Below are 14,252 nucleotides of genomic sequence, written 5' to 3'. Positions count from 1 at the left end.
ATCCACGGGGGTTCAGCCAGAGATACATGATAGTGTTCTATTTAATTGTGTGTGTCCAGAAAAGCTACCCACTGATCTAGAAACCGGCTATTGCATCTCCAGTAGTGGTGGATGATACCGTATAGTATAAATGTAGAACTCTAGACATCTAGTGGGCAGTAATATTTGATATGTGTATATACAGTATACTATATACTGTATACACATCACATGCAACTCGTAATAAGACTAAGCCATTAGCCTACTCAAATGGTTATCTGACTCCATAAAGATAGATTGGACTATGGTTGAGTTACAGTAATAGGCAATGAAGAAATGTCTGGGAATGGAATCCTAAGTACAAGTGTATTTAATTACTTTGTAAAATGAATGGATTCACATACAAGGCATGAAGCTTAAGTTACAAAGCATTAACAAGCATTGCAAGGCATTATTCTAAGCATGGTCAGAGACAAAGAGAGAGACAAAGAAACCATGGCTTGTGCCATGGCCCATAGCTCATGGGAGAAGGAGAGAAACAGGGTAGGTATCTCACCACAGCAAATCAAATTAAATCCAAGTGTATTTGTCACGTGCGCCGAATACAACAGGTGTAGTAGACCTTACAGTGAAATGCTTACTTACAGGCTCTAACCAATGGTGCGGAAAAAAAGGTATGCGTGTGTGTGTAAAGTAAGTAAAGAAATAAAACAACAGTAAAAAGACATTTGAAAAAAGAGTAGGAAGGCTATATACAGACACCTGTTAGTCAGGCTTATTGAGGTAGTATGTACATGAATGTATAGTTAAAGTGACTATGCATATAAGATAAACAGAGAGTAGCAGCTGCGTAAAAGAGGGGTTGGGAGGCGGCACAAAATGCAAATAGTCCGGGTAACCATTTGGTTAGATGTTCAGGAGTCTTATGGCTTGGGGGTAAAACTGTTGAGAAGCCTTTTTGTCTTAGACTTGGCACACCGGTACCGCTTGTCATGCGGTAGTAGAGAGAACAGTCTATGACTGGGGTGGCTGGGGTCTTTGACAATTTTTAGGGCCTTCCTCTGACATCGCCTGGTCAGGAACATAAGAGAAAGAACAATGAATATTTTCTAAACATCTCAGTTGTTTGGATTCAAAATCTGAGTTGTTGACCAATACTACTACTGTAAAGTTAACCTCCAATCAGATATCAGACCTACAGTGGGGCAAAAAAGTATTTAGTCAGCCACCAATTGTGCAAGTTCTCTGACTTAAAAAGGCCTGTAATTTTCATCATAGGTACACTTCAACTAGGACAGACAAAATGAGGGAAAAAAATCCAGAAAATCACATTGTAGAATTTTTAATGAATTGATTTGCAAATTATGGTGGAAAATAAGTATTTGGTCACCTACAAACATGCAAGATTTCTGGCTCTCACAGACCTGTAACTTCTTCTTTAAGAGGCTCCTCTGTCCTCCACTCGTTACCTGTATTAATGGCACCTGTTTGAACTTGTTATCAGTATAAAAGACACCTGTCCACAACCTCAAACAGTCACACTCCAAACTCCACTATGGCCAGGACCAAAGAGCTGTCAAAGGACACCAGAAACAAAATTGTAGACCTGCACCAGGCTGGGAAGACTGAATTTGCAATAGGTAAGCAGCTTGGTTTGAAGAAATCAACTGTGGGAGCAATTATTAGGAAATGGAAGACATACAAGACCACTGATAATCTCCCTCGATCTGGGGCTCCACGCAAGATCTCACCCCGTGGGGTCAAAATGATCACAAGAACGGTGAGCAAAAATCCCAGAACCACACGGGGGGGGACCTAGTGAATGACCTGCAGAGAGCTGGGACCAAAGTAACAAAGCCTACCATCAGTAACACACTACGCCGCCAGGGACTCAAATCCTGCAGTGCCAGACGTGTCCCCCTGCTTAAGCCTGTACATGTCCAGCCCCGTCTGAAGTTTGCTAGAGAGCATTTGGATGATCCAGAAGAAGATTGGGAGAATGTCATATGGTCAGATGAAACCAAAATATAACTTTTTGGTAAAAACTCAACTCGTAGTGTTTGGAGGACAAAGAATGCTGAGTTGCATCCAAAGAACACCATACCTACTGTGAAGCATGGGGGTGACTGATCCGTGTAAAGGAAAGAATGAATGGGGCCATGTATCGTGAGATTTTGAGTGAAAACCACCTTCCATCAGCAAGGGCATTGAAGATGAAACGTTGCTGGGTCTTTCAGCATGACAATGATCCCAAACACACCGCCCGGGCAATGAAGGAGTGGCTTCGTAAGAAGCATTTCAAGGTCCTGGAGTGGCCTAGCCAGTCTCCAGATCTCAACCCCATAGAAAATCTTTGGAGGGAGTTGAAAGTCCGTGTTGCCCAGCAACAGCCCCAAAACATCACTGCTCTAGAGGAGATCTGCATGGAGGAATGGGCCAAAATACCAGCAACAGTGTGTGAAAACCTTGTGAAGACTTACAGAAAACGTTTGACCTCTGTCATTGCCAACAAAGGGTACATAACAAAGTATTGAGATAAACTTTTGTTATTGACCAAATACTTATTTTCCACCATAATTTGCAAATAAATTCATTAAAAATCCTACAATGTGATTTTCTGGATTTTTTTTTTCTCATTTTGGCTGTCATAGTTGAAGTGTACCTATGATGAACATTACAGGCCTCTCCCATCTTTTTAAATGGGAGAACTTGCACAATTGGTGGCTGACTAAATACTTTTTTGCCCCACTGTACATGATGTAAACTCTCAGAGGTGTGACAATGGGAGTTGGCAAGATCAACACAGAGAATGCTGAATTCTTAAGACAACACAGAGGAAATTCTTGCATACAGTTCATAAAACAAGACACTTTGGGGGCTGTGTTGCCCTACATTGACATGTTGAAGTAAACATGTTCTGTGCAGGTCAAATATGAACACATATACAGGGCCTAGTTGTTCATATTGGAAAGCTAAAAACAAAGCCACTGATTATATTTTGTCAGACTGACACGAGGTAAAAGCAAAGTCATGAGGTGAAAGGGTCAAGCACAAAGCTTTCATGAGGTGAAAGGGTCAAGCACAAAGCTTTCATGAGGTGAAAGGGTCAAACACCAAGATTTCTTGAGGTGAAAGGGTCAAGCACAAAGCTTTCATGAGGTGAAAGGGTCAAGCACAAAGCTTTCATGAGGTGAAAGGGTCAAACACCAAGATTTCTTGAGGTGAAAGGATCAAACACCAAGATTTCTTGAGGTGAAAGGGTCAAGCACTAAGCTTCCATGCGGTGAAAGGGTCAAGCACCAAGCTTCCATGCGGTGAAAGGGTCAAGCACCAAGCTTCCATGAGGTGAAAGGATAAAGCTTTGATAATACGTCATATTACTGAGATACTACTGCAGAATGAAAATACTGCGACAGTATTGCCACTTCTGAAACCTTCTTGACACTCTCTCTGTGTGGCATATTGGGAATATGGTGGAACATGGCATGTAGCACTCTTCTCATCAGTTGTGTTAATTTCTCACAAATGATGATGACAGTGGCGTAAAGCGGCCTGGAATGAAAAAAAAGAGACAAGGGGCCTGCTCTTGCTGCAATGCAGTTTTTTTTCACAGGCAAGAATAGCCAAAAATGTTTATAAAGACACCCTAAGGAGGGAGGTAATCGTTGACAGGCACTTTTGTAGTGAAGATGGACCATCTATTACTCAAAAGATGGACTGTGATTGAAGAGAGGAGGTTGCCTCAGGCTTCTCTTTCACCCAATTATTCTTGCTTTTATGAAGATCATTGCGGCTAACACATGTTCCATGGAAAACCAACTTCAATATCTTTGTCTTGACATTAAATTGTGTTGAAAGGAGGAAGGGCTTGCATATGGATGGGACGTACATGCCAGTCCTCACCAGAAAAGAGTCCTTAGTAAAAATGATTTTGACATATAATACAAATAGCAGAAATTGCTCACACCTTTCACTGTCAGTACAAATTACCACTGCCATTATCTGACACATGGGTTTCTACTTGGCTAGTTAGCTACCTAGATATGGTTTGACTGAAAATCGGAGTCAAGTGTTACTATTATCTCTGTGTTTCACTGAACCTAATGCTGTGGGAAGAAGAGGAGGCATGCAATTAAAAAAGGTGAAGTGACCAATATTACTAGTATAATGTTCACCCAATTAATTCAAAGTAACATGTATAAACCCATGTCAGCTGCTGTGCTGCTAGCTGACTTGCTAATGGTATTAGATCCAGGGGACTCTTTAACACTAATGGAGAGGAACTGGCCTGCCACCTTTACCTCACTGACGGTGTTGAAAAGCGTATGAGACACACATGACCAAGTAATAGTTCCTCATGTATTTCCTGTTCCACCTTGTGTAATGGAAAATCGTCAGTTATTGGAGGGCCATGTCTGAGAGTCTCTCGTCTTCATTTTGACCTAACAACATTATACTGGTCTGCTCTGTATACTGACTTGGAGTTTTATTTTAGGATGTAAACGCTTGTGTATGAACCAAAAACAATAGGTGTTTTTAGGTCAGTCAAAGATAGATGGCGGGTGGGTGCAGGAGACTTCACCTTGAAGCTTGAAAGCCTCATGGCAAAGACAGTACAGCAGGGTTTGTCAACTATGTTTTGCCTCCTGCCAAATGTTTTCTGAGCTAATAGTTGGTGGGCCAGAGCATAATTACTATATAGTATTAGCACAATACATTTTCCTACACTACAAATATAACAACATTTTTAACAAATCTGATTAGTACATAACAAATTCAGTGACAATAACATAATCATAAGAATCTAAGCATGGAACTTTCAAAGTGGCCTTCCCACCCCAGATTCCAGACGCAGAAATATTTTTGTTAACTGCAAGCTACACACAGCTTTTTTGGCTGACATATTCTGTCACTTAAATGGTTTAAATTTCCAGTTACAAGGAAGATGAAAAACGGTCGTGGACATGGCGGAAAAATGTAAGGCCTTTACTACATAAATCAATGGAGGATTGCCTGCGCATCAAAATCACAACTCTTTCACGCGACATCCACAAGATCGTGTCCGAGGGGGGATGCAACTTTTCTCATTGAGTAAGCAACGTAGTGTCCTATATGACTGTATTTAGTAAATACTAACATTATTGTGAGTGCTTATCCAGGGATATTTAGGTCTCAAGCTGACAGTTTGTTCTGTCGTTACAGGAGCATTCTATTCCGATACAGACATTCAGACACAGAGATCATATTTTTTTCTTTAAATGTATTGTTTTATGTAGGTTTCTACATTTTTGGCCAGTTGCAATTGTAAATAGGCCTAATAAATAAATAAAAATCCCACTTCTATTAGGCCATATATTTTTGCTGTTTAGCCTTATAGCCTAACCCAGCCAGTTGTTATTTTATATATGCCTAGGCTCAGAAGAAATAAACTCCATTTAAGCTCTCTTGTTGTTTGTAAAGTCAAATTAAAATGAAGATTATTGATGAAATGAATTACTCGACTTGTGTAGGTTCAACTCCTATTGATTGCGCTGTGGTTGCAGCTTTACGTTTCAGAGCCACAAAATGGTCTGCTGCAGGCTTTATTAGTTGACTGTGTCCTGCATTCTCTCTCATGAATGAAGTTAATTAAAATGTAACTTTTGCATTATGTAGGTAGTGTAACTTCCTTCTTTGGACATTGCATTTGGGAGTTTTTGCATCTCGGGTCTGATAATTTTTCATTATTATGTTATTTTTTTAAATGAAAAAAATATTCATAATTCATTTGGGGGGCCACATAATATTGTTGGCGGGACAGATTTGGCCCACGGGCCGCAGTACAGTATGAAGATAGGCAGAAACTGCTTCTGCAATAGAAATACCGATCACGCTTGAGGGTGATGTCATGGAGACGTTGGCTAGCTAAACTCAAGCGCAGATACACGTCATCGGGTCTAAAGGCCGTCTCTCGTGAACTGCGTATGTGCATGCCGTCAAATCAAATGCACACCTTCACTATAACGTAGTTATTGACAAAAATGTAAACGTGTCAGATTGTCACTTTCACGAGGTTGGAGAAATAACAGGTTCAATTACTTAAGACATTGGCTAGAATCTAGGTTGTGCCATTTGATTTTGTGAAAATTAACAACTAAGGAATACATTTTTCACTTCTCTCATTGACTTCTCAAAACCCAGCCTGGTGTCCTCGGTCTGCTTCACAAGCCTTCCCGGAAGTCTCGTGTTGTTGCGCCTCTGGGTTTTGAAACTCTGTGCTCCCGGCATGGGTAACACAATCTGCAGCTGGTGTTGACAGTTGTAGTGACAAGGCCTCAAACTGACCACGCAGAAGTAATACAGTCTGCCTTGACCTCCCATTGAACCCAAAAAGAGCTATACAGTTACTAAACACAAAAATGTAAACTCACAAAACATACTGTAGTAGCAGAACTGTTTGAAAAGCTTACATCTACACTGGAATTGTTATGTCTGGTTAAATATCCCAAAGCAACATTGTTTTTATCTTCGGTAAACAGTGATTAGGCATAATAAGGTTTTATTTTATTCATGCTTATAATAAACAAAGAGAACATTATAGTTGAAATATAGGACGTGTCAGTTTTCCAAAGTTAGATAACTCGCTACTTAAACACTATAATGTCATGAAGCATTACAATAGGCATGCATAGATACACTGATGAGGATGCAGTAGCTTGTGAACAGTATAAGCATACTCTTGTGGGCTTGTCAGCAAGCTAGTTTACTGACCTAAAATGCTGCTCATGTTTCAGTATCTGTTCTCATCATATAGAGTCATGACGACATCAGTTGTTCCTGACTTATTGTGACAACTGAAAGGTAGATGAAACGCAGATGTCATAATATCGGGGTAAAGGATTGGCAGGAGGGGGAAGAGATCCAATGTGTGTTGGGGCTAGGAGGACATAGTGATACTAGGGCTATAGAAACAGGTCAGGGGGATATAGTGATGCTAGGGCTATAGAAACAGGTCAGGGGGATATAGTGATACTAGGGCTATAGAAACAGGGAAGGAGGAAATAATGATACTAGGGCTAAAGAAACAGGTCAGGAGGACATAGTGATACTAGGGTTATAGAAACAGGTCAGGAGGACATAGTGATACTAGGGTTATAGAAACAGGTCAGGAGGATATAGTGATGCTAGGGCTATAGAAACAGGTCAAGAGGATATAGTAATACTAGGGTTATAGAAACAGGTCAGGAGGATATAGTGATGCTAGGGCTATAGAAACAGGTCAGGATGATATAGTGATACTAGGGCTATAGAAACAGGTCAGGGGGATATAGTGATACCAGGGCTATAGAAACAGGTCAGGAGGATATAGTGATGCTAGGGCTATAGAAACAGGTCAGGGGGATATAGTGATGCTAGGGCTATAGAAACAGGTCAGGAGGATATAGTGATACCAGGGCTATAGAAACAGGTCAGGAGGATATAGTGATGCTAGGGCTATAGAAACAGGTCTGGGTGATATAGTGATGCTAGGGCTATAGAAACAGGTCAGGAGGATGTTCCAAACCCAGCTGACCAGGATTGAATAGTGTGGCTGAATTCCCATTCCTCAAGTGGATGTAAACAGTCCCTTAGGCCCAGCGGTAAACAAGAGAGCTGTGTCTCTCACTGAGGCTAGGGTTCTATTACACAATAAGATAGGTAGGACTCAATGTCAGTAGGGGTATATTGGAAGGCATATATTAAATCAGTGATGAGAAAACACAGCAATGCAGGTCTCTTCTGAGAGCGATATGATACATACAGTGCCTTCGGATAAATATTCAGAAACCTTGACTTTATTCAAATTTTCTTACGTTACAGCATTATTCTAAAATGGATTAAATAAATAAAAAATCTCAGCAATTTACACACAATACCCAATAATGACAAATACATTAGTATTCAGACCCTTTGCTGTGAGACTTGAAAATGGGCTCCGGTGCATGCTGTTTCCATTGATCACCCTTGAGATGTTTCTACAACTTGATTGGAGTCCACCTGGGGTAAATTCAATTGATAGGACATGATTTGGAAAAGGCACACACTGTCTATATAAGGTCCCACAGTTGACAGTGCATGTCAGAGCAAAAACCAAGCCATGAGGTTGAAGGAATTGTCCGTAGAGCACCGAGACAGGATTGTGTTGAGGCACAGATCTGGAAAGGGTACCAAAAAATGTCTGCAGCATTGAAAGTCCCCAAGAAAACAGTGGCCTCCATCCTTCTTAAATGGAAGAAGTTTGGAACCACCAAGACTCTTCGTGGAGTTGGCCGCCCGGCCGAACTGAGCAATCGGGGGAGAAGGGCCTTGGTCAGGGAGGTGATATTATAGAAATTATAGGACTATTTATCTCTATACCATTTGAATTTCATCAACCTTTGACTATTGGATCCTCTTATAGGCACTATAGTATTGCCATCCTAATCTCGGGAGTTAATAAACAGTCATTAAGTCATAAACAGCGCAATGCTTGGAGCACAGTGAAGAGCTGCTGACAAATGCAGGAAAGTGCTGTTTGAATGAATGCTTACGAGCCTGCTGCTGCCTACCACCGCTTAGTCAGACTGCTCTATCAAATATCAAATCATAGACTTAATTATAATATAATAACAGACAGAAATACGAGCCATAGGTAATTAATATGGTCAAATCCGGAAACTATCATTTCGAAAAGAAAAAGTTTATTCTTTCAGTGAAATACGGAAACATTCCGTATTTTATCTAACGGGTGGCATCCCTAAGTCTAAATATTGCTGTTACATTGCACAACCTTCAATGGTATGTCATAATTATGTACAATTCTGGCAAATTAATTACGGTCTTTGTTAGGAAGAAATGGTCTTCACACAGTTCGCAACGAGCCAGGCAGCCCAAACTGCTGCATTATACCCTGACACTTCTTGCACAGAACGCAAGAGAAGGGACACAATTTCCCTAGTTAAAATAAATTCATGTTAGCAGGCAATATTAACTAAATATACAGGTTTAAAAATATACACTTGTGTATTGATTTTAAGAAAGACATTGATGTTTATGGTTAGGTACACACAGTGCTTTTTTCGCGAATGCGCTTGTTAAATCATCACCCATTTGGCAAAGCAGGCTGTGATTCGCTGATAAATTAACAGGCACCGTATCGATTATATGCAACGCAGGACAAGCTAGATAAACTAGTAATATTATCAACCATGTGTAGCTAACTACTGATTATGTTAAGATTGATTGTTTTTTATAAGATAAGTTTAATGCTAGCTAGCAACTTACCTTGGCTCCTTGCTGCACTCGCGTAACATGTAGTCAGCCTGCCACGCAGTCTCCTCGTGGAGTGTAATGTAATCGGCCATAATCGGTGTCCAAAAATGCTGATTACCGATTGTTATGAAAACTTGAAATCGGCCCAAATTAATCGGTCGACCAGCTCTGTGAATTATAAGTGAAATAATCTGTCTGTAAACAATTGTTGGAAAAATTACTTGTGTCATGCACACAGTAGATGTCCTAACCGACTTGCCAAAACTGTAGTTTGTTAAGAAGAAATTTGTGGAGTGGTTGAAAAATGAGTTTTAATGACTCTTATTCAGAAGAGGATTGCGTGAGGAGGTCCATATGGACCTGGCATGCCAAGACAACACCCTCTCATTGGATGGACTCATCACGATGGCCATCCATCTGGATAACTTCCTTCGGGAGTGTCGGGACTCCCATTGCCTCTCTCCCCCCTTTGTTGACCAATCTGAGTCACAGCCTGGATCCATGGAGGTAAGGGCCACACGCCTCCCCGCGGCTGAGCGACGCTGTTGGAGACAGCTGGGGCTCTGTCCCTACTGTGACCAGGAGGCACACCAGCTTCAACGATGTCCGCAATGTTCTAACCCGAGAGAACACACACATCACAGCACCACTCACCATCACCGTGGGACCCCTGCACCAAGAAAGCCTCCCCTTCCTCATCATCCAGGCACCCGTACACAGTCGTCCTCGGCCTTCCGTGGCTCCAACGCCACAACACCACCATATCCTGGCCGAGGATGGCGATTACGGCCTGTGTGCCCGGAAGACCTGCTTTCCCTTACCTTGTGGTTCCATGTCCGTTGAGAGTCCTGTGATTGCCTTCCAGGCCGACATTTCGGAGGTTTACCAGGATCTCTGGGAGGTTTTCTCCAAGACTCACACCACCTATCTCCCTCCTCATCGCCCCTGGGACTGTGTCATTGACCTGCTAACTGACTATGCGCCTCCACATCTACCCCCTGACAGTGTTCAAGGCATTCGTTAATGAGGTGTTTCGGGCATGCTTGGGTGCCAGGTGGTTGTGTATATCAACGACATCCTGATCTACTCAGCCACCTTGGAGGAGCACATCGCCCACAATGTGGGTAGTCCTGGGACACCTCCCCGATAACCATCTGTACGTCAAAGTGGAGAAGTGCCAGTTCCACCAGGTCACCGTCTCCTTCTTGGAATCAGCCCACAGGGATTGGTTATGGAGAAAAGTAAGCTAGATGCGGACAGGTCATGGCCAGTCCAAACCACCATAAAGTGACTACAACGGTTTTTGGGGTTTGACAACTTTTACCGCCGCTTCATCAGGAACTTCAGCTCCATCGCCTCTCCTTTTACCTCTCTCCTCAAAGGTGGTTCCTGTAAGTTGGTGTGGAATCATGCAGCTTATGAGGCTTACCGCCTGCTGAAGGGGTGTTTCAACTCTGCTCCGTTGCTGAAACACCCAGACCCTACGCTGCCCTTCGTGGTGGAGGTGGACGCCTCAGAAGTGGGCATGGGAGGCCCTCCTGTCACAACATCAAGGTAATCCACAAAAACTGTATCCATGTGCATACTACAAAAAAAAATGTCACGTCTACTCCCGCTCCCCCTCTCTGGTGCTTGCCTTTACCGGTCTACTAACCACCGGTTCTGGCAACTCAACATTATGCAAACCTGAGCCCTATCATGAGTCAGACCTGGACTCCATCACTACCCTGATTACTTCCCCTTTATCTTGCACTCCTTTGTTATCACCCACCAGGAAATATTGTTTATGTTTCCATGTTAGACAGGAGATATAAGATTCCATTTCTCACATACAGTGCCTTGCGAAAGTATTCGGCCCCCTTGAACTTTGCGACCTTTTGCCACATTTCAGGCTTCAAACATAAAGATATAAAACTGTATTATTTTGTGATGAATCAACAACAAGTGGGACACAGTCATGAAGTGGAATGACATTTATTGGATATTTCAAACTTTTTTAACAAATCAAAAACTGAAAAATTGGGCGTGCAAAATTATTCAGCCCCTTTACTTTCAGTGCAGCAAACGCTCTCCAGAAGTTCAGTGAGGATCTCTGAATGATCCAATGTTGACCTAAATGACTAATGATGATAAATACAATCCACCTGTGTGTAATCAAGTCTCCGTATAAATGCACCTGCACTGTGATAGTCTCAGAGGTCCATTAAAAGCGCAGAGAGCATCATGAAGAACAAGGAACACACCAGGCAGGTCCGAGATACTGTTGTGAAGAAGTTTAAAGCCGGATTTGGATACAAAAAGATTTCCCAAGCTTTAAACATCCCAAGGAGCACTGTGCAAGCGATAATATTGAAATGGAAGGAGTATCAGACCACTGCAAATCTACCAAGACCTGGCCGTCCCTCTAAACTTTCAGCTCATACAAGGTGAAGACTGATCAGAGATGCAGCCAAGAGGCCCATGATCACTCTGGATGAACTGCAGAGATCTACAGCTGAGGTGGGAGACTCTGTCCATAGGACAACAATCAGTCGTATATTGCACAAATCTGGCCTTTATGGAAGAGTGGCAAGAAGAAAGCAATTTCTTAAAGATATCCATAAAAAGTGTCGTTTAAAGTTTGCCACAAGCCACCTGGGAGACACACCAAACATGTGGAAGAAGGTGCTCTGGTCAGATGAAACCAAAATTGAACTTTTTGGCAACAATGCAAGACGTTATGTTTGGCGTAAAAGCAACACAGCTCATCACCCTGAACACACCATCCCCACTGTCAAACATGGTGGAGGCAGCATCATGGTTTGGACCTGCTTTTCTTCAGCAGGGACAGGGAAGATGGTTAAAATTGATGGGAAGATGGATGGAGCCAAATACAGGACCATTCTGTAAGAAAACCTGATGGAGTCTGCAAAAGACCTGAGACTGGGACGGAGATTTGTCTTCCAACAAGACAATGATCCAAAACATAAAGCAAAATCTACAATGGAATGGTTCAAAAATAAACATATCCAGGTGTTAGAATGGCCAAGTCAAAGTCCAGACCTGAATCCAATCGAGAATCTGTGGAAAGAACTGAAAACTGCTGTTCACAAACAAATGCTCTCCATCCAACCTCACTGAGCTCGAGCTGTTTTGCAAGGAGGAATGGGAAAAAATTGCAGTCTCTCGATGTGCAAAACTGATAGAGACATACCCCAAGCGACTTACAGCTGTAATCGCAGCAAAAGGTGGCGCTACAAAGTATTAACTTAAGGGGGCTGAATAATTTTGCACGCCCAAATTTTCCGTTTTTGATTTGTTAAAAAAGTTTGAAATATCCAATAAATGTCGTTCCACTTCATGATTGTGTCCCACTTGTTGTTGATTCTTCACAAAAAAATACAGTTTTATATCTTTATGTTTGAAGCCTGAAATGTGGCAAAAGGTCGCAAAGTTCAAGGGGGCCGAATACTTTCGCAAGGCACTGTATTTCTCCCAAGTTGCCATCCCAACACTCTATAACAAAATTAAGGAAGAATTTGAAACATGTCACGGTGAATAACTGGACCAGACTCCAATATTTTGGACACAGGCTTCCCCTTGCAATCGGTAGGCTACGTGTTAAATGTTTTTAAGGAACTTTGACTTAAAATGTCAATTCTAATAGTGACTGAGCCTACTTCTACGTACATAATTACACAACTTCAGCTTCCTATTCCATCTGCAGCCTATGACTGAAGAACTCATAATGGTAAAATAAGAAATAGGAACACATTAGTGCTGCACTTATAGCACACTATATTTTGATGAACATGTTAAAAATGTGTGTTTGAAGGTGCTGCGTTCGCTCACAATCCAACAAAGCTTCGGAGACAGTCAGCAAGATGGCGGACTAAACCCAGCTATGTAGACCACCTCAAGATAAAAACGTAATATTTAATATCGGTAAATTAGACTAAATATTAGCACTACACAATCTGGTGGCTAATAATCTTCAATCTGGATAACAACACAAAACAAATCATAAGACTAGAGAAATTTATTGTCAAATATTACGAAAACAAGCAATGCCCAAACATGACGGGAGAGTAAGACAGGGGAACCTATTTCAAAACGAAAACATGACTCTTCTACAGACACAGACAATTTAATATTTTCACCACTGATCTGGTAAAGGTCGAAACCGATTTGTTAAAATCAATAAATGACAAACTGGGTATACTTGAACTAGTCAGTAATGATATAAAAGAGTTGAAGGCAAGCCTCGGGATGAGTGACGAAACAGCTGCGACATTAGAGAAAGACACAAACAAGCTAAAAAGGACAGTCAATAAGATTGAAACTGAAGTTAATTAACTTAAAAAGGAGAACATTGTTCTGAGAGTAGCCTTACATGACATACAGACTAGATTCATGAGAGAGAATCTGCTACTTACAGGTATCCAAGAGAAAGAACAAGTTGTTCCTGAATCTGTAGTTAGAGAGTTCCTCCTTACAGCGCTTCAGATCCCACCCGAAGCTAACAACAAAATCCAACTCAAACGTGTACACCGCTTCGGACAGAGAGGGCAGAGGTATGAACGCCCAATTGTTGCCAAATTTGCTTTCTTTAAAGACAAAATAATGGTTAAAAGCCTGGGTATAGGACTTGCTGGCACGGAAATAGGCATGAATGACCAGTTCCCGAAGGAAATTGCAGAACGACGTAAGGTTCTGTATCCAATTTTCAAGGAAACAGATTGAAATGGAAACGCGTAGCTCTCGTGGTTGATTAAACTGTATATTGATAACCAGTTGTTCAGAGACACAAAGAGACTCCATGGCTATTTTAAAAATGACAAAGTTCTCATAGGGTCAAATAATGAAACACACAATTCTAGCCCTGTTATGGATTGTAATAATACAACAAAAAAATATAGCTTTTCTATTTATCTTCAAATGTAACTAATTGGAACACAAAAGCACTAATTCAACATGGTGGAGGTAAAAATATAGTAAACAGAAGGCACAGTATGTGTGGATGG

The 14,252-nt window shown here is 41.5% G+C and overlaps 1 protein-coding gene across 8 annotated transcripts in view; it reads right to left on the bottom strand.

Annotated features, from left to right (window-relative positions):
- Window positions 1-14,252, bottom strand: part of LOC139366372 (prominin-1-A-like) — a 113,922-nt gene that overhangs the window by 65,849 nt on the left and 33,821 nt on the right. The window lies entirely within an intron of this gene.

Source organism: Oncorhynchus clarkii, chromosome 14 (assembly GCF_045791955.1).
Source record: "Oncorhynchus clarkii lewisi isolate Uvic-CL-2024 chromosome 14, UVic_Ocla_1.0, whole genome shotgun sequence".
Classification (NCBI taxonomy): Eukaryota; Metazoa; Chordata; class Actinopteri; order Salmoniformes; family Salmonidae; genus Oncorhynchus; species Oncorhynchus clarkii.
Note: the sequence above shows the minus strand (reverse complement) of the source record. Positions and strands in the feature narration are given on the sequence as shown.